Source organism: Phyllobates terribilis, unplaced genomic scaffold, assembly GCF_046119375.1.
Source record: "Phyllobates terribilis strain yellow unplaced genomic scaffold, ASM4611937v1 Scaffold_342__1_contigs__length_2020279, whole genome shotgun sequence".
In the NCBI taxonomy this organism is placed as follows: Eukaryota; Metazoa; Chordata; class Amphibia; order Anura; family Dendrobatidae; genus Phyllobates; species Phyllobates terribilis.
Window position 1 is genome coordinate 718281 of NW_027363102.1, and position 20394 is coordinate 738674.

Here is a 20394-nt window from a genome sequence, read left to right on the forward strand (position 1 = left end):
GAACCGGACACCGGAGTCCGAGGCTGTGGGGCACTGAAGGCCCAGCAGCAGAAACCGGAGGGCAGGAGATTGTAGGTCTCCTGGCCCCATCAGACGGCCGGAGGCTCAGCAGCACTGCAGGGCCCAGCACCGCCACGTGGGAGCAACGCACCAGCAAGGCCCGAGCTGCCTGCCATACGGGTGAGCACAGAACCGTTGCACTCAGGGACGAGGGCCACCGCACAGCTACAAGTAGCAGAGCCAAAGAGTTTATTGGAAAGGGAAGGCCTCCAACTTCACCTGGCAAGGAGGATTCTTTACTTGCTTCCAGGCTGCCCGGACTTCCACTTTTAGCCAATACCCTAGTCCCGGCTTGTCTACTCACCAGCAGTAAAGATAAGAGGAAACCGTCATTAATGTTGGAATAATACATATTAATCTGTATGTGTATTGCAACAACTACTGTGTGCTGTTTCATATGTTGTGCATATTGTGAGGTTGTTAACAAAGTTGTGTTTTAAAAAAAAAAAACTCACACAGACAGGATGCCCCCTCCTTCTCTTCCTGTATTGTTGATATATGTTTTGTTTCTCCTCATGCTGCAGTATCACCAGACTCCATGCTGTGCCTATGCTGGATATGAATAAACCTACATTCTGTGTTCTAAACTCTGGATGTCACGCGGATTAATACTCTGCTAACAGGTTATGGGCCCAGATGTACCAGATGTACCAAAGTCCCCAGAGTTCCCAGAGTCACAGATCCCCAGAACACAGAGGAAAGAAAAGAAAGAAAGACAGCAAACTGAGAAGAAGCAAAGATGGCCACCAGCAGCAGCTCCATGAAATTTACAGTGCCAAGTCTCACTAACCAGAATTATCAATCCTGGAAATTCAAAGTGAAAATGCTGCTGATAAGAGAAGGTACGTGGAAATACACACAGGAGCCTATACCTGACCCAGTGCCACAGGAGTGGACAGAGATGGATCAGAAAGCACAAAGTACCATATCACTCAGTATAGATGATGACCAGATTGTGCATGTGTGTAAATGTAATACTGCAAAGGAAATGTGGGAGCAGTTGCAAAAGGTACATGAGAGGATAAATTAAAGCAATAAGCTCTATCTCATGAGAAAGCTGTACCAGTCTAAGTTACAGAAAGGCCATGATATGCAGGATTACATAAGAAGTGTTCTGGAAGTTGTAGAACGCCTGAGAGGCATTGGGGAAGATCTAAAGGACTTCCATGTGGTCGCATTACTGCTTAGTGGCCTTCCAGAGAGCTATGATACACTTGTAACCGCACTAGATGCGCGTCCAGATGATGAGCTTATGTGACACCCCAGGGGTCTGGTTGTCACAGTGATAGAGATATTACGTCTGAGAGCAGGTGGGAGGTCCTTTGGTCAGGGATCCTGTGCATGCCACACCTCCTGCCCAGCCTTGGGAGGGGAAGAACTTCCCCTGTATAAACCCGGGGCTGAGGCAGGGTTAGTGAGTCCAGGAAGAGTAGAGACAAGAGCAGCATAGGAAGCAGCAGAGTCACAAGGAGTCAGGGGCTGGCAGCTAAAGAGCTTGCCCTGACTAAGAAGATTCTTTACCGGACCCGGAGTCCGAGGCTGTGGGGACTAACTTCTACCCAGCAGCAGAATCCGTCAGGCAGGGGATTTCAGGTCCCCTGGCCCAGAAGCCCGAAGGCCCGGTCACACGCGTGGGACCAGCACTGCCATCGTGGAGCGGAAGCCATTAGAAGGCCCCGAGTCACCGGCCATACGGGTGAGCACCACACGGTACACTCAGGGACGTGGGCTACTTACATCAGCTTCTAGCAAGGTAGCCAGAAGAGTACAGTCAGCTTGGGAGGCCTACAACTACGCCTGGCCAGGGGAGATCCCATCTGCTCAAGGACTGACCAGGCCCCGTTCGCTAGCAAGTACTCCGGGAGGGTCTATCGTTGTTACCAGTAAAGACCCTGAACGCTACCATACCGTCTCTGAGTGGTTCCTGCTACCCCCATCATCCACGTCGGCTGCCCTGAGGCCATACCCCTCCCGTTGGGGGTTATACTATCACGCTGCACCATCCTTCCACCGGCCTCAGCGGTCTGCCCTGCAGCAGCAGCCCCCTGGCTGCATTCAACGGGTGGCGTAGTCATCAACCATTTTCTACTGCTAACAGACTGCCGTCCAGTTTGACTCCCTGGGCACGGACCGGGTCACCGCCACGAGACTACAACCCTAAACAGATCCGGCTCCGGGTAAGCTCCCGCGTGCGCAACGCAGCGCGACACAGGCCCAGGGGCGCGTCAACTTTGGCGTAGTCGGCAGGATCACGTGCCCGCAACCACCGGGTACTGCGTGCCTGAAAAGCAAAGACTGTTCAAACTTACCAGTGGTGAAGATTCCCGCCATCGGTGAAGATTCCAGCCATCCGGCGCCATCTTCAGCCTTCTTCCCGCCATCGGTGAAGTTTCCCACCATCCGGCGCCATCTTCAGCCTTCTTCCCGCCATCCGTGGAGTTTTCCCGCCATTGGACGCCATCTTGAGGACGCCGCGCGGGAAGAAGAGGGGCGTGGACTCCGAAAGCGCGCGAGAACTGAAGCCCCGCCTCACGTCCGGACGTTGCGTAAGGTCCTGGAAGGAGCCCAGCAGACGCCGACGTCACAGGAGCGCGATGGAAGGTCCTCAACCCTGACGATCCACTGCGGAGCCGCGGCCTACGGAACAGGATCATCGCAAGGTAGGCCACGGTCCACTAGGGGGGAGGAAGATGTCGGATACGGAGGAGAGCTCCACTGCCTCAACCCCCGCCAGCGCTACCGCTGTTGCAGTTATGCCCTTCACCATGCCCTATATCCCGGGAGCAGCTTGGCTACCCCAGTACTCAGGGGAGTCACATACCCTGCATGACTTTAGAGAAAAGCTGGATAGCCTCTTCCAGGTGTACCCCCTCACAGAAGAGCAAAAAGTGAGCATCCTGGTGGCCCAACTAACTGGGGCAGCCAAAAGGGAAGTAAAATCCTGGCCACCTGGGAGGAAGACTGTCGCAGGGATACTAACCCGGCTGAAGGACACTTTTGATACCCGCACCTCAGCCGAGATTAAACTTAGATTCTACGGGTGCAAGCAGCGAGCGCATGAGAGTATAAGGGACTATGCACTCAACCTACAAGAGGCCCTGAGGGCCATTAAGCAGACCGACCCTAATGGAGTGGGAAACGAGGACAGGCTGTTGACCGAACAATTTATAGAGGGTTTATATTGCAATGCCCACCGCACCCAGTTGCGGGCAATGGCCTTACAGGACCCTCATCTAGAATTTGCACAGTTCAAGGACAGAGCCATCCGGGTGCTCCGAGAACCGGCACCAGGTGGCGTTGTGACCCACAGACGCCCCACTACCACTTACTACCAGGAGGCGGCGCCCTTGTCAGCAGGGCCTGTGGGAGCTGATGCGCAGGCTTTGGACAATGACCCGGCTCCAGACCTACACCATCAGGTCCAAGAGCTAGCTAAAAGCGTTGCTGCGCTAACCCGAACTGTGCAGTCTTTACAGGTTTCCACTCCAGGGAAGATCCAGCTGGCATCCGGACCGGAGGACATCCCGTGGCGTCGACCAAGGAGGACCCCACCGGCCAGAGGAAGACCCAGTGACCGATACAGCGAGGACGGACGACCCATCTGCCGCCGCTGCAATCAACCCGGACATATGGAAAGGTACTGTTCTTTAAACGGGCACAACCTGGGGTAGAGGGCCAACCCCCAGGAAAAAGATCACCAGGCCCATCGAACTGGCGCGACAGATATGTGGGAGGACGTCCAGTCTTGCCTGTGGTACTGGATGGCATTCCCATGAGTGCCCTACTGGACACCGGGTCACAGGTCACCACCATCCCGTACGTGCTCTTCAAGCAGTACTGGAATGACTCGGATATTACCCGCTACCCTGACGACGACTTGAGTATCATCGCCAGCAATGGTCAGCCCGTGCCACAGATCGGATTTAAAGAGGTGACCATCAAAATTGGTAGAGTCGAACTGGCCGCACAGGGACTGATCATTGTAGATATTGACAAACATGAGAGTCACCCAAAAATAACTCTAGGAACTAATGTAATTGAAAATTGTCTTGCAGAGGTGATTTTCCTTTTACAGCAGGTTGCCAAGAATGCCAGCTCCGGCGAGCAGCGGGTGCTCCAGAAAGAGATCCGGGCACTGATGCAACGGCAACAAGTGGAACTCTCCGGCGGTGAGATTGGTAGCGTAAGAATGTGTGACCCTTTTCCTATTGCCATGCCCCCAAAAAGTGAAATGATGATTTGGTGCCGGGCAGCTATTGGTCTGAGAGGTAGAGATTACCAGGCAATGGTAGAACCAGTTTACTCAGACAGTAGGCCCACCATTTTGACAGCACGGGGGGTGGTCAATGTACGCCATGGGAGGGTGCCCGTTCGCATAATAAATATCGGGGAGAGGGAAGTGTACCTGCCCCGGTATGCCACGCTAGCCAAATTATATACCACTAATCAAAATTCTATACAATCTGTGGAACCCTTGCCTCCATCTCACCCGGAGGAAGGTAACGGCTCTAAGAAAGACATGGAGGACTGGTGTCAGCAACTACATCTGGGTACTGACTCCACTCCCTCACACCAGAAACAAGGAGTCTATCGGGTGGTTCAAGAGTATGAGAGAGTGTTTAGTAAACACCCGTTAGACTTCGGGCGAGTCAAGGGGGTAGAACACCGCATCCCCACGGGAGATCATCCTCCCATAAAAGAGAGGTATCGACCCGTACCCCCTGCACATTACCAACACGCCAAGGGGATGCTTAGAGACATGAAGGAGGCTGGGGTAATCCGGGATAGCTGTAGCCCCTGGGCAGCCCCACTAGTTTTAGTCAAAAAGAAAGACAACACCATGAGGATGTGTGTAGATTACCGGAAAATCAACCGTATCACACACAAGGATGCGTACCCCTTACCAAGGATAGAGGAGTCATTGGCTGCTTTAAGATCTGCTAACTTCTTCTCTACCTTGGATCTCACTAGCGGGTACTGGCAGGTTCCTGTAGCAGAGGCGGACCGGGAGAAGACCGCATTCACCACCCCGATGGGACTTAGCGAGTTCACCTGCATGCCGTTCGGACTCTGCAACGCCCCAGGAACCTTCCAACGATTAATGGAGTGCTGTCTGGGCCACAGAAACTTCGAGACGGTCCTGTTGTACCTGGACGATGTCATCGTATACTCCAAAACTTATGAGGACCACCTGAAACACCTGGCGGAGGTGTTCGAAGCTCTGGCGAGTTACGGCCTAAAGGTGAAACCCTCCAAGTGTCACCTCCTGAAACCAAAGGTGCAATACCTGGGACACGTGGTGAGCGCTGACGGAGTGGCTCCCGACCCCGATAAGATCACCGCAATCAAAGGATGGCCAAGCCCTTCCAGCGTAAAAGAAGTGCGGCAGTTCCTAGGGTTGGTAGGCTACTACCGAAGGTTTATTCCCGGTTTCACCAAAAAGGCGGCGCCTATGCAGGACCTCCTGATAGGCCAGTCCCGGAAGGCCAAGAACCAGAAGCCGCCCTTCAAATGGGAAGAGCTAGAGGAAGAGTCCTTCCGCCAGCTGAAGATGGCCCTCACGGGGGATGAAATCTTGGCGTATCCGGACTATAGCCAGCCCTTCATCCTCTACACCGACGCCAGTAACGTCGGGCTAGGAGCCGTACTGTCCCAGATTCAGCAGGGGAAAGAGCGAGTAATCGCCTATGCCAGCCGAAAACTGCGACCCACCGAAAGGAATCCCGAGAATTATAGCTCATTTAAGCTAGAGTTCCTGGCCGTGGTATGGGCAGTCACCGAGCGCTTTAAGCATTACCTCGCTTCTTCCCGGTTCACCGTATACACGGATAACAACCCGCTGACACACCTGGACACGGCAAGACTCGGTGCCCTGGAGCAGAGGTGGATGGCCCGTCTGTCCAACTACGAGTTCACAATTAAATACCGGGCAGGGCGCTCCAATACCAACGCGGACGCCCTGTCCAGGATGCCCAACCTGCCGGACGGAGGAGAAGATCCGGAGGGACTGGAAGAAGTTGAACTCCCTGCGTTCCACCGTCATGGGACTATCCAGTATTCCCACCGGGTAAGGAGTAAGCAGGCTGCTACGTTGAACCCCTTACCTCACTACAACTGGGCGGAAACGCAAGACAGCGACCCTGCCGTCCGACTGGTGAAGGAGATGCTGACTCGCCCGGAGGCTAGCCTGGAATCAGACGCTCCAGAGGAAGCCAAACAACTATGGGCAGAGAAGAGTCGACTGTTCCTTTACAAGGGGAAGTTGTGCCGCAGAATGGTTAACTCCAGGACGCATGAACTACTCTGGCAAGTAGTGGTGCCACGAAGAGACGCAGCCATGGTGATGGAGGCATACCACGACGGAGCTGGACACTTCGGGTGGAAAAAGCTGGAGTTCCTGCTGCGCGAGCGGTTCCACTGGGTAGGCATGAGGGGAACCATCGAGAAGTGGTGCAGAGACTGTGGCCCGTGCAATCTGAGAAGGAAGGACCGGGCCAGCCAGAAGACTCCCCTGCAGTCCATCGTCACCCGGCAACCGTTGGAACTGGTAGCCTTGGATCATGTAAAACTGACCCCCAGCAGAAGTGGCTACGTCTACGCGTTAACCATCGTGGATCATTACTCCCGGTTTCTGGTTGTCGTCCCCGTCAAGGACTTAACGGCTCGAACAGCAGCTAGAGCCTTCCAGCAGCACTTTTGCCGTCCACACGGGTACCCGGACCAAGTGCTGACGGACCAGGGACCTGCCTTTGAAGCGGAGGTCTTCCAGGAATTCTGCAATCTGTATGGCTGCCGGAAGATAAGGACGACACCCTACCATCCGCAAACTAATGGACTTTGTGAGAAAATGAACCAGGTGGTAATGGATCTTCTAAAAACGTTGCCCCTGGAAGAACGCAGTCTGTGGCCTGAGAAGTTGCCCGATCTGGTGGACCTATACAACCACATCCCGGTAGGTTCCACCAACTGTACCCCGGCTTACCTAATGAGGGCAAGACCTGGTAAGTTACCTGTTGACCTGGAAATGGGAGTCCTGACGCCCGAGGACACTTCACCAGAAACAGACTGGGACACAGAGAGGCAGCAGCAGTACCGGAAAGTACAGGAGAGCGTGGAGCGAAGTCTCTGTCAGGCTAGGGAAAGACAAGAGAAGACTTACAACCAGTATGCTCCCGCTGTTCCCCTGGTACCCGGAGAGCAGGTCTTGAAGAGGAAGAGACGGCTCCACAAGTTGGACGACCAGTGGGAGAAGGACCCGTACACCGTACTGCCCTCAAGCCACGAGAACCCGAAGGTCTGTACCATCAGTAAAGACGGAGGGGAAACCACAGCCATTGTATCCCGGGACCACCTGAAGAAGTGCCCCGAACAACTGAGGAACCCTGAGGAGGAACAGGAAGACCATCGACCCGTGGAAGAAAGGGAAGATATGGTTAGTACCGTGCTCGGGGACTTCCCTCGGTCTTGGACTCAAGTCAATGGTGCAGTTGTGGTACCCGTACTCACCTTCCTCCAACCATCATCCCAAGAACCTACGGAGCAACGGGTAGAGCTGGAAGAGCAGCCGGTCCAGGAGGCAGAAGACTCCACCCAAGCGGAACAGGAGAATCCACCCTCTGCTTATAGTGAGCCTGCCGTACCCCTAGTGAGACAAAGAGCCGGTAGACAGCTGCCCAGTTTACCCTTGACAGCTCCTACACCCTGTAGTTCAGGGCCAGACAGTCAGCTCCGTAGGTCCACTAGGGCCACTAGAGGCCAGTTACCCGCACGTTGGAGGATCTAAATGTTTAAGTTGTTTTACAATGTTTACCTGTTTATTGTTGCTTGTGTGTAATTTTGTGTTTCTAGTTGTTTTTAGGAGTCTTCGGTGGATTTGCCGGGAATCCTTTGTATATAGTTGGAGCGTAACCCAGGATGGACTAGAGACTGTTAAGGACTCGGGGTAGGACAGACCCCTACCTGGTTACGTCTCCCTGTGTTGGTGAAATGGACACCTTTGCTTTTCTTCAAAGACTGCACCCGGTTGCGGACATCCGTGACCATCTTATTGTGTTTCCTTATTGTATTTTATTGTTCTTTGATATACCTTGTTATATTTTTCTAAAAAGTGTTTAGTCCCGGAGTACTAAATTTCACTAGGGGGGAGTGTGACACCCCAGGGGTCTGGTTGTCACAGTGATAGAGATATTACGTCTGAGAGCAGGTGGGAGGTCCTTTGGTCAGGGATCCTGTGCATGCCACACCTCCTGCCCAGCCTTGGGAGGGGAAGAACTTCCCCTGTATAAACCCGGGGCTGAGACAGGGTTAGTGAGTCCAGGAAGAGTAGAGACAAGAGCAGCATAGGAAGCAGCAGAGTCACAAGGAGTCAGGGGCTGGCAGCTAAAGAGCTCGCCCTGACTAAGAAGATTCTTTACCGGACCCGGAGTCCGAGGCTGTGGGGACTAACTTCTACCCAGCAGCAGAATCCGTCAGGCAGGGGATTTCAGGTCCCCTGGCCCAGAAGCCCGAAGGCCCGGTCACACGCGTGGGACCAGCACTGCCATCGTGGAGCGGAAGCCATTAGAAGGCCCCGAGTCACCGGCCATACGGGTGAGCACCACACGGTACACTCAGGGACGTGGGCTACTTACATCAGCTTCTAGCAAGGTAGCCAGAAGAGTACAGTCAGCTTGGGAGGCCTACAACTACGCCTGGCCAGGGGAGATCCCATCTGCTCAAGGACTGACCAGGCCCCGTTCGCTAGCAAGTACTCCGGGAGGGTCTATCGTTGTTACCAGTAAAGACCCTGAACGCTACCATACCGTCTCTGAGTGGTTCCTGCTACCCCCATCATCCACGTCGGCTGCCCTGAGGCCATACCCCTCCCGTTGGGGGTTATACTATCACGCTGCACCATCCTTCCACCGGCCTCAGCGGTCTGCCCTGCAGCAGCAGCCCCCTGGCTGCATTCAACGGGTGGCGTAGTCATCAACCATTTTCTACCGCTAACAGACTGCCATCCAGTTTGACTCCCTGGGCACGGACCGGGTCACCGCCACGAGACTACAACCCTAAACAGATCCGGCTCCGGGTAAGCTCCCGCGTGCGCAACGCAGCGCGACACAGGCCCAGGGGCGCGTCACTTACACTGGAGTATGTCAGGAGGAAGCTCATAGATGAATATAAGCGAAAGGCAGAAGGTATAAACAGTAGGATATGCAGCACAGAATCTGCTTTACAGACACAAAACCTAACTGATAACAGGAAGCACACAAAAGAAACACGTGAATGTTTTGTTTGCAAGAAATCAGGACATTTGAAAGCTGACTGCAGAGTCTGGAAAGCTAGAATGAATCAGCTGAAAAAGCAAAGCAGTCATCAAAGGGTTAAAAGTGCTGTATCTGGAGAAAATGGTTCTGTGAATACTGAAACTGCATTTACTGTCAGTGCAAATACATCAAAGCATGCATGGTGTATAGACTCTGGAGCAACTAGTCACATGACTAATAACAGAGACTTCTTTTCTAAGCTTGACCAAAGTAAATCAGAGAAAGTGATTATGGCTAATGGTCAGTACATGACTTCAGAAGGCATAGGAGATGGTTATATTGATTGTCAAATCTCACCAACACAAAGCAGGAAGATCCCAGTAAAGGATGTGCTGTATGTGCCTAGTCTTGAAAGTAATCTACTATCTGTGAAGAAACTCACAAAACAAGGAAATGAAGTTACATTTAAGCATGATAACTGCATCATCTCAAAGGAAGGCCACTCACTAGCAGAGGGAAACATCACAGATGAACTTTATCAGCTGAAATGCAAAGAGTGTGTGTATACAGCGCAACAAGAAGAGCATAAAAACTGTATACATGTGTGGCATAGGCGTCTGGCACACAGAGACCCAGAAGCAATAAGAAAGTTAGTCCAAAAGCAACTAGCTGAGGATATTACAATTGATCTATGTAACCAGACAATGAAGTGTACTAGCTGCATCAAAGGGAAAATGTCTAGGAAAGCTTTTCCTAAGAGAATTAGTACAACAACAGCACAGCCACTAGATTTAATACACACAGATGTCTGTGGTCCAATGAGCACTCTGACTCCAGGGAAGAAGAGATATTTTCTCACATTTATTGATGATCATTCAAGATATACAGTTGTCCACCTGCTTCACAGCAAGAAGGAAGTTCCAGAGAAACTTGAAATATACCTAGCTGAAGTATATAATAAATTTGGAAGAATGCCAAAGATTCTACGTGCAGATAATGGGACTGAATATACAAGTAATGAGACACAGAGCATTTTCAAGAAAAATGGAATCCTATTTCAGACCACTGTACTGTACAACCCAGAGCAAAATGGTGTCGCGGAAAGAAGGAACCGAACACTATGTGAAAGTGGAAGAAGCATGTTATTTGATGCAAATCTGCCCACAGCATATTGGGGTGAAGCAATCATGACAGCTTGCTATCTTCAGAACAGACTACCAGGTAAAGCTACAGAGAAAACTCCATTTGAGCAATGGAATAGCAGAAAGCCAAAACTACATCACATAAGAATATTCGGAAGTAAAGCATTTGTACATGTTCCCAAAGAAAAGCGAACTAAGTGGGAATCTCACGCTAAGGAAGGTATCCTGGTAGGCTACAGCGAAACCCAGAAAGGTTATAGGATTCTACACCCAGAAACAAACAAGGTCACAATAAGTAGAGATGTAGTGATTGATGAAAACTTTGTATCACCTAAGTTTTGTGACAACACGCCAGTAGTCCAGCTGAAGTCACAATTACAAGACAGCAACAAAGAGGATGTAGAGGTCTGGCTGGATTCTTCAACTAATGAAGGAACAACAGAAAAATCAGGTGAATCTGAAATCAGGAGATCGTCAAGATCAAACAAAGGTATACCAGCTAAACGTCTATCCTACATTGTCAAGACACTACCTGAATCAGAGCCGCAGTCATGGGATGAAATGCAAGCACTACCTGTCCATGAAAGAACAAAGTGGATCGATGCCGCTAATGAGGAAATCAAATCGCTTCATCAACTCCAAACTTGGAAACTCACCAAGCTACCACAGGGCAAAAAGGCAATCAAGTGCAAGTGGGTCTTCAAAACCAAATATGACTCTGAAGGTAAAGTCCACAGATTCAAAGCAAGGTTGGTCGCAAAAGGATATTCTCAAAAGTATGGCGAAGATTACGATGCTACATTTGCTCCAGTCGCTAAACAGACCACGTTCAGAGCTTTGTTAGCTGTAGCTGCTGTACAAAAGATGTATGTCAGACATTTGGATATAAAAACTGCCTTTTTAAATGGTGACATTGAGGAGGACTTATACATGACTCAACCTGAAGGTTATGTAAAAGGAGGTGAAGAGAATCTTGTTTGCAAACTACAAAAATCTCTCTATGGTCTTAAGCAATCAGCAAGAGCATGGAACACCAAGATGAATTAACACTAGGACTACTGGACTCGTGACCCCGCCTAGAACTACTGAAAGGAGTCATTTTGACTCCTTGCTTGTTTTCGTTTATTTTTAGAGTTTCATTTGTGGTTATTTATTAATAATTATATTTTTTGTAATGTATTATTATTGTGAGATCCAACAGTAATGCTTTTGATTGTTTTTTTTCTGCTTTTCTTATTTTTCTACAGAAAATAACAATAATTATAATAGACGTTTTTCAAACATTTTTTTTTATTCAAGTGCACACATATAAACAACAACTGAAGAACAAAAAGCAGAGAAAATGTAGGTGGAGGAGCATAAAAATGAAAATATGGCGCAGAATTCACCTTCTAAACATTTGGTGTTTCGCATTTTAGGCATTGCCTTTGATTTATGGCAGTACATTGCCCACACAAAGACTTACCACAAGTCTTACAATTTCCGACAGATCTATTTTTCTTGCACTTTTCTTTGATCTGGCAAAATTTTGTTTGAACCATCACTTCTGAGCATGTAGAAACTTGGGACGTGGAACCCTTTTCCCTATCTGTGACATAAGGACCACTCAACTCTCTCACAAGCGTTTGCAAAAATGCCTTGCGTGACATTTTTTGGTGGGTAATCTCCTTGAATATTATCCATGCATTTATACCCGCAAAGTCTAAGGCATTTTCAAATGCATGAACAGGCCATCTCCTTGTGCATGTTCGTGTGGTATATTTTCGTGCCATCTGATCCACTACATCTACTCCATATTTTGTTTCATTGTAAAACTTTACCATTTCTGGAGTTTTTTTAGCGGAATCAGACGCAACAACAACATCTGGATGGACGGAACTCAAAATGACAACATTTTTGTTGGGCTTTCCTTGATATACTGTAAGTGTAAAATTGTCTTCATTTCTAAACACTTTAGTGTTGTACAATTCCTCTTTCATGGATTTTATTTCTTTAGGCACTTCTCGCCTTATCTTGTTCAGTGTTCTCACGATGGTTGTTCCTTTGCTTTTTAGCTGTTTAGCTAATTTTACTGAAGTAAAATAATTATCGGTTGTAACATTGCGACCTTTTTTCAAAAACGGGTCCAATAACTTCATTACCACATGATCAGCTAAACGGTCCTCAGCACGGCGTGTGTCATCTTTGCCTAGATAAGGGAAGCCATTTGCCAGATATTTGCTCCTCTTATCAACAGCTAGCCAATATTTGTGGCCTTATTTATCTGGTTTGGAAGGCATGTACTGCGTGAATGGACACCTAGTTTTGCTTGGGAAAAGTTGCTCATCCACCGTTATGTATGGGCCAGGTTTGTAACACGCAATACAATTTTCAATAAACCTGTCCCACACAGTAGAAAATAGAGCAAACTTGTCCGTTTGCAGTCTCTCCGATCGAGTAGATTTCTCATCAAATCTGAGAAACCTCATAATTTCAACAAAGCGGTCCCTAGACATTGTCGCTTTGCAAAACGGTATTCCCCAGTCATTACACCAAATACTGCTAATCGAGTGACGGTTCGTGCCAGATATTACACGAGCATAGAATATCGCAATGAATGCATCTAGCTCCTCATCAGATAGAGTAAACTGTAAATTATTGTTCCTGCATGCTTCTGCAAGCGTACAGTTCTTTATATGTGTCAATATATATGAATCAAAAAATAAACGCCATGCGCTCAAAGGACTATCGATAATGATATTTCTTCTGGCGTATCCTGTAGGGCCAGGTGCTTCTCGAAGAATATTTTGGCTGTCACGCCTACCAGGCAAGTGTTCTCCAATTTCAACAGGTTTCCATTGAATACCATCCGCTGAAACTAGTATTCCTTCAGATTCGCCTTCTCTGGTGTTTGTTGTTGCATTACCTTCGCCGCCATCGTTATCTGTTGTTCTTTCATTTCTGGGACGTTTTGCTGATTTTTTCTGTCCACGACCAGGAGGATGGTCACGAGGCAACATAACTGCATGAGCCCGATCCCCAGTTGATGTGCTTGGAATATCTGGAAAAAAGTTGATGAATATTTAGAATTTTTGTTTTGTAAGGGTCCGTGCACACTGGCTGGATTAGCGGCGGAATATCCGACCGGATATTCTCACCACAATCCGGCCCGTACCTGCCCGCTCAGGTACAGAGCGGAGTTTCATACCTGAAGCTCCGCTCCGAACCCTGGGCTGGAGCCGCTGTCTGGGACGGAGCCGTGCTCGCGCGTAAGCAAGCGCTGCTCTGTCCCTGACAGCGGCTCCAGCCCGGGGTTCGGAGCGGAGCTTCAGGCATGAGCGGGCAGGTACGGCCTGTATTGCGGCAAGAATATCCAGATGGCTATTCAGCCAGAATTCTGCTAGTGTGCACAGGCCCTAACTCAGTGTGTGGAAGAACAAATAAATACACATAACTACTTACCTTCTGGATTTGTTCCTTCTGAGTCTTCAGATTCACTTGATATGTTCTGAGGAATGAAATCTTCATCACTGTCAGAATCAAATACATGTTCCTGCAATTCGGATTCCGATTCATCCTCCGGTATGGATTGCAAAGTAGCCAGAATATCCTGAGGCTTTATCAAACGTCTTCTCTCCATATTCCTCACAAATTCCATAATTCTATATAGTTCCCTGCTGAAAAATAGAAATGAAATGAAAACTAAAAGAAATAATAACTGTTCTGCCACCTTCAAAAGTAGGTGGGCTGAATCAGTTGACAGACAGCTAAACTATTTCATAACAATTCATACCTGTATGAGTCTTCAGAGCTCGTATGTCTGTGTCTGTTCTCTTTGTCTCTTCAGCTGAACTGAAAGTTAAGATACTATCCAGAATACTGTCTCCTGCTAGGACCTTAGAAAAACACCACCCTTCATTAGCATAAGATAAGAGCCGAGAGTAAACAAGCTATTTTGTTCAGCATTACACAGTAATACAAGCAGGTAAAACACATGGAAAATGTGAAAAGTTGACATGTAAATTGAACTACATCTATATGAACATCAGGGTAAATAAGACAGAGTGAAAAAATTATGCACAAAACTTTATAGCAACATTTAGTGACAAAAGGACCTCAAAATATAGTAGGGAGTCAAAATGACTCCCTTCAGAAGTTCTTGGTAAATTTTGAAAAAAACGCGCAAATTTTTCACCAAAATTATTTATTCTCACAAAATCTTTTTTCACATCATATTTGAGGAAAAGTCACCGAGTTTCAAGCCGGAATTCTGAAAAATGTAGTCACAGAAGAGAAATAAAAAACGAAAGGAGTCAAAATGACTCCATCAGTAGTTCTAGTGTTAAAGAGGTGGAGTTATGCAGATCTAAAACGCGTGGATTGCAGCAGCAGCAAGCCGAAAAGTGCAGGCATGTAAGGGATCTAGAGGTTGACAACATGTCTTCTTAACGGGAGTCCAGGAGCTCATCTCCACAAATGGACTTTTCAGGATCCTTGGGTGGCTCCGTAGTTTGAAACCAATTCTGGTTATCGCTTCTCGGCCTTTTGGCTAAGATCAAGTGTAGTATCTGTTCTTATCAGTTTAATATCTGATACGTCCCCTATCTGGGGACCATATATTAAATGGATTTTTAGAACAGGGAGATGGAAAAAGAGCTTGCTCTGTCCACTCCACGCATTGACCTGGTATTGCAGTATCTCCAGGACCGGTGCACCCCTTCTTTAATGCAGTTTCTAAAATCAGAAAGAATTGAATTCAATGTTTTTTGTTCATTTTGCTTGTTTGTCGGATTTGGGGATGGACTCTTTGGCTTTGCTTTTCTTCTCCTCATTGGATTTTTCATGTTCAAAGTTGCAGAAGCCAGATTACAAGCTCATTTTGGTTCAACTTCAGCAACTGTGCATTGCATTGCCATGTAATGTGATGCAATGCTATCTTTCTAGCTCTCCCTTTTTACTTCCTTTTGGATAAACAGACATATTAGGCAAGCATTTTGGAGCTTTCACCTAAATAACTACAGGTGGTGAGATAAGCTGCACAATATAATTGACCTTTCAGTATATTGTTGCACACACACCATCTATTTAGCAAATGCCCTTGTTATCAACAGCAGCCTTTTAAACTCACCTGAGCTAACAGGTATGTGCGCTGGTTACTCTGCTGCGCTTAAAATTTCTTTTTTGGTTTGCTACAATGCCTTTTCTGAAACGTTGTCTCCTTCTGCTGGAACACTGACTTCTTTCATTTAATGCCTGCAGACTATAAAAGAGAACCCAACCCAAAAAGTTTGGTTGATTAGTCTGTGGCATTCTGTTAAACTGTTGCTTATGGCGGTCTCTGTGAGCTTCTCAGCGACATTCAGCCAGCCAGGTATCCTGCCTGCAGTAGATGGAATGTGGCAATGGAACGCTGGCTGCGCGTGTCATAATAGGCTCTGAGCCTTTATATACCTGTGCACAGCAGCAGCCACCTTCAGTCTGCTGCTGGACAGCCAGCAGCAGCAGCAGCAGGAGAGGTATGTAATCAGGAGCCCTCCTGCTAAGGGTAGACAGCTGCTCGTTCCACCCCACCCCCCGCCTTAATTGGTTCTCCTCCCTTCCAACGGTGTTGAGGCGGGTGGGAACAGCAGGGGGTGAAGGTGCTGTGTTTAAAGAGGTGGAGTTATGCAGATCTAAAACGCGTGGATTGCAGCAGCAGCAAGCCGAAAAGTGCAGGCATGTAAGGGATCTAGAGGTTGACAACATGTCTTCTTAACGGGAGTCCAGGAGCTCATCTCCACAAATGGACTTTTCAGGATCCTTGGGTGGCTCCGTAGTTTGAAACCAATTCTGGTTATCGCTTCTCGGCCTTTTGGCTAAGATCAAGTGTAGTATCTGTTCTTATCAGTTTAATATCTGATACGTCCCCTATCTGGGGACCATATATTAAATGGATTTTTAGAACAGGGAGATGGAAAAAGAGCTTGCTCTGTCCACTCCACGCATTGACCTGGTATTGCAGTATCTCCAGGACCGGTGCACCCCTTCTTTAATGCAGTTTCTAAAATCAGAAAGAATTGAATTCAATGTTTTTTGTTCATTTTGCTTGTTTGTCGGATTTGGGGATGGACTCTTTGGCTTTGCTTTTCTTCTCCTCATTGGATTTTTCATGTTCAAAGTTGCAGAAGCCAGATTACAAGCTCATTTTGGTTCAACTTCAGCAACTGTGCATTGCATTGCCATGTAATGTGATGCAATGCTATCTTTCTAGCTCTCCCTTTTTACTTCCTTTTGGATAAACAGACATATTAGGCAAGCATTTTGGAGCTTTCACCTAAATAACTACAGGTGGTGAGATAAGCTGCACAATATAATTGACCTTTCAGTATATTGTTGCACACACACCATCTATTTAGCAAATGCCCTTGTTATCAACAGCAGCCTTTTAAACTCACCTGAGCTAACAGGTATGTGCGCTGGTTACTCTGCTGCGCTTAAAATTTCTTTTTTGGTTTGCTACAATGCCTTTTCTGAAACGTTGTCTCCTTCTGCTGGAACACTGACTTCTTTCATTTAATGCCTGCAGACTATAAAAGAGAACCCAACCCAAAAAGTTTGGTTGATTAGTCTGTGGCATTCTGTTAAACTGTTGCTTATGGCGGTCTCTGTGAGCTTCTCAGCGACATTCAGCCAGCCAGGTATCCTGCCTGCAGTAGATGGAATGTGGCAATGGAACGCTGGCTGCGCGTGTCATAATAGGCTCTGAGCCTTTATATACCTGTGCACAGCAGCAGCCACCTTCAGTCTGCTGCTGGACAGCCAGCAGCAGCAGCAGCAGGAGAGGTATGTAATCAGGAGTCCTCCTGCTAAGGGTAGACAGCTGCTCGTTCCACCCCACCCCCCGCCTTAATTGGTTCTCCTCCCTTCCAACGGTGTTGAGGCGTGTGGGAACAGCAGGGGGTGAAGGTGCTGTGTTTAAAGAGGTGGAGTTATGCAGATCTAAAACGCGTGGATTGCAGCAGCAGCAAGCCGAAAAGTGCAGGCATGTAAGGGATCTAGAGGTTGACAACATGTCTTCTTAACGGGAGTCCAGGAGCTCATCTCCACAAATGGACTTTTCAGGATCCTTGGGTGGCTCCGTAGTTTGAAACCAATTCTGGTTATCGCTTCTCGGCCTTTTGGCTAAGATCAAGTGTAGTATCTGTTCTTATCAGTTTAATATCTGATACGTCCCCTATCTGGGGACCATATATTAAATGGATTTTTAGAACAGGGAGATGGAAAAAGAGCTTGCTCTGTCCACTCCACGCATTGACCTGGTATTGCAGTATCTCCAGGACCGGTGCACCCCTTCTTTAATGCAGTTTCTAAAATCAGAAAGAATTGAATTCAATGTTTTTTGTTCATTTTGCTTGTTTGTCGGATTTGGGGATGGACTCTTTGGCTTTGCTTTTCTTCTCCTCATTGGATTTTTCATGTTCAAAGTTGCAGAAGCCAGATTACAAGCTCATTTTGGTTCAACTTCAGCAACTGTGCATTGCATTGCCATGTAATGTGATGCAATGCTATCTTTCTAGCTCTCCCTTTTTACTTCCTTTTGGATAAACAGACATATTAGGCAAGCATTTTGGAGCTTTCACCTAAATAACTACAGGTGGTGAGATAAGCTGCACAATATAATTGACCTTTCAGTATATTGTTGCACACACACCATCTATTTAGCAAATGCCCTTGTTATCAACAGCAGCCTTTTAAACTCACCTGAGCTAACAGGTATGTGCGCTGGTTACTCTGCTGCGCTTAAAATTTCTTTTTTGGTTTGCTACAATGCCTTTTCTGAAACGTTGTCTCCTTCTGCTGGAACACTGACTTCTTTCATTTAATGCCTGCAGACTATAAAAGAGAACCCAACCCAAAAAGTTTGGTTGATTAGTCTGTGGCATTCTGTTAAACTGTTGCTTATGGCGGTCTCTGTGAGCTTCTCAGCGACATTCAGCCAGCCAGGTATCCTGCCTGCAGTAGATGGAATGTGGCAATGGAACGCTGGCTGCGCGTGTCATAATAGGCTCTGAGCCTTTATATACCTGTGCACAGCAGCAGCCACCTTCAGTCTGCTGCTGGACAGCCAGCAGCAGCAGCAGCAGGAGAGGTATGTAATCAGGAGCCCTCCTGCTAAGGGTAGACAGCTGCTCGTTCCACCCCACCCCCCGCCTTAATTGGTTCTCCTCCCTTCCAACGGTGTTGAGGCGGGTGGGAACAGCAGGGGGTGAAGGTGCTGTGTTTAAAGAGGTGGAGTTATGCAGATCTAAAACGCGTGGATTGCAGCAGCAGCAAGCCGAAAAGTGCAGGCATGTAAGGGATCTAGAGGTTGACAACATGTCTTCTTAACGGGAGTCCAGGAGCTCATCTCCACAAATGGACTTTTCAGGATCCTTGGGTGGCTCCGTAGTTTGAAACCAATTCTGGTTATCGCTTCTCGGCCTTTTGGCTAAGATCAAGTGTAGTATCTGTTCTTATCAGTTTAATATCTGATACGTCCCCTATCTGGGGACCATATATTAAATGGATTTTTAGAACAGGGAGATGGAAAAAGAGCTTGCTCTGTCCACTCCACGCATTGACCTGGTATTGCAGTATCTCCAGGACCGGTGCACCCCTTCTTTAATGCAGTTTCTAAAATCAGAAAGAATTGAATTCAATGTTTTTTGTTCATTTTGCTTGTTTGTCGGATTTGGGGATGGACTCTTTGGCTTTGCTTTTCTTCTCCTCATTGGATTTTTCATGTTCAAAGTTGCAGAAGCCAGATTACAAGCTCATTTTGGTTCAACTTCAGCAACTGTGCATTGCATTGCCATGTAATGTGATGCAATGCTATCTTTCTAGCTCTCCCTTTTTACTTCCTTTTGGATAAACAGACATATTAGGCAAGCATTTTGGAGCTTTCACCTAAATAACTACAGGTGGTGAGATAAGCTGCACAATATAATTGACCTTTCAGTATATTGTTGCACACACACCATCTATTTAGCAAATGCCCTTGTTATCAACAGCAGCCTTTTAAACTCACCTGAGCTAACAGGTATGTGCGCTGGTTACTCTGCTGCGCTTAAAATTTCTTTTTTGGTTTGCTACAATGCCTTTTCTGAAACGTTGTCTCCTTCTGCTGGAACACTGACTTCTTTCATTTAATGCCTGCAGACTATAAAAGAGAACCCAACCCAAAAAGTTTGGTTGATTAGTCTGTGGCATTCTGTTAAACTGTTGCTTATGGCGGTCTCTGTGAGCTTCTCAGCGACATTCAGCCAGCCAGGTATCCTGCCTGCAGTAGATGGAATGTGGCAATGGAACGCTGGCTGCGCGTGTCATAATAGGCTCTGAGCCTTTATATACCTGTGCACAGCAGCAGCCACCTTCAGTCTGCTGCTGGACAGCCAGCAGCAGCAGCAGCAGGAGAGGTATGTAATCAGGAGCCCTCCTGCTAAGGGTAGACAGCTGCTCGTTCCACCCCACCCCCCGCCTTAATTGGTTCTCCTCCCTTCCAACGGTGTTGAGGCGGGTGGGAACAGCAGGGGGTGAAGGTGCTGTGTTTAAAGAGGTGGAGTTATGCAGATCTAAAACGCGTGGATTGCAGCAGCAGCAAGCCGAAAAGTGCAGGCATGTAAGGGATCTAGAGGTTGACAACATGTCTTCTTAACGGGAGTCCAGGAGCTCATCTCCACAAATGGACTTTTCAGGATCCTTGGGTGGCTCCGTAGTTTGAAACCAATTCTGGTTATCGCTTCTCGGCCTTTTGGCTAAGATCAAGTGTAGTATCTGTTCTTATCAGTTTAATATCTGATACGTCCCCTATCTGGGGACCATATATTAAATGGATTTTTAGAACAGGGAGATGGAAAAAGAGCTTGCTCTGTCCACTCCACGCATTGACCTGGTATTGCAGTATCTCCAGGACCGGTGCACCCCTTCTTTAATGCAGTTTCTAAAAT

General features: G+C 47.8%; 5 non-coding genes across 5 annotated transcripts; all 5 read left to right on the forward strand.

The window, feature by feature from the left end:
- Positions 1–14958: 14958 nt before the first annotated feature.
- On the forward strand, positions 14959–15149 carry LOC141222129 (U2 spliceosomal RNA). Its single transcript, XR_012289999.1, has one exon. It is a non-coding gene; the product is annotated as a U2 spliceosomal RNA (small nuclear RNA).
- Positions 15150–16264: 1115 nt separating this feature from the next.
- Positions 16265–16455, forward strand: LOC141222177 (U2 spliceosomal RNA). The gene has a single exon (XR_012290027.1). It is a non-coding gene; the product is annotated as a U2 spliceosomal RNA (small nuclear RNA).
- Positions 16456–17570: 1115 nt separating this feature from the next.
- Positions 17571–17761, forward strand: LOC141222189 (U2 spliceosomal RNA). The gene has a single exon (XR_012290038.1). It is a non-coding gene; the product is annotated as a U2 spliceosomal RNA (small nuclear RNA).
- Positions 17762–18876: 1115 nt separating this feature from the next.
- On the forward strand, positions 18877–19067 carry LOC141222201 (U2 spliceosomal RNA). The gene has a single exon (XR_012290049.1). It is a non-coding gene; the product is annotated as a U2 spliceosomal RNA (small nuclear RNA).
- Positions 19068–20182: 1115 nt separating this feature from the next.
- LOC141222213 (U2 spliceosomal RNA) lies at positions 20183–20373 on the forward strand. Its single transcript, XR_012290060.1, has one exon. It is a non-coding gene; the product is annotated as a U2 spliceosomal RNA (small nuclear RNA).
- The last annotated feature ends 21 nt before the right edge of the window (positions 20374–20394 follow it).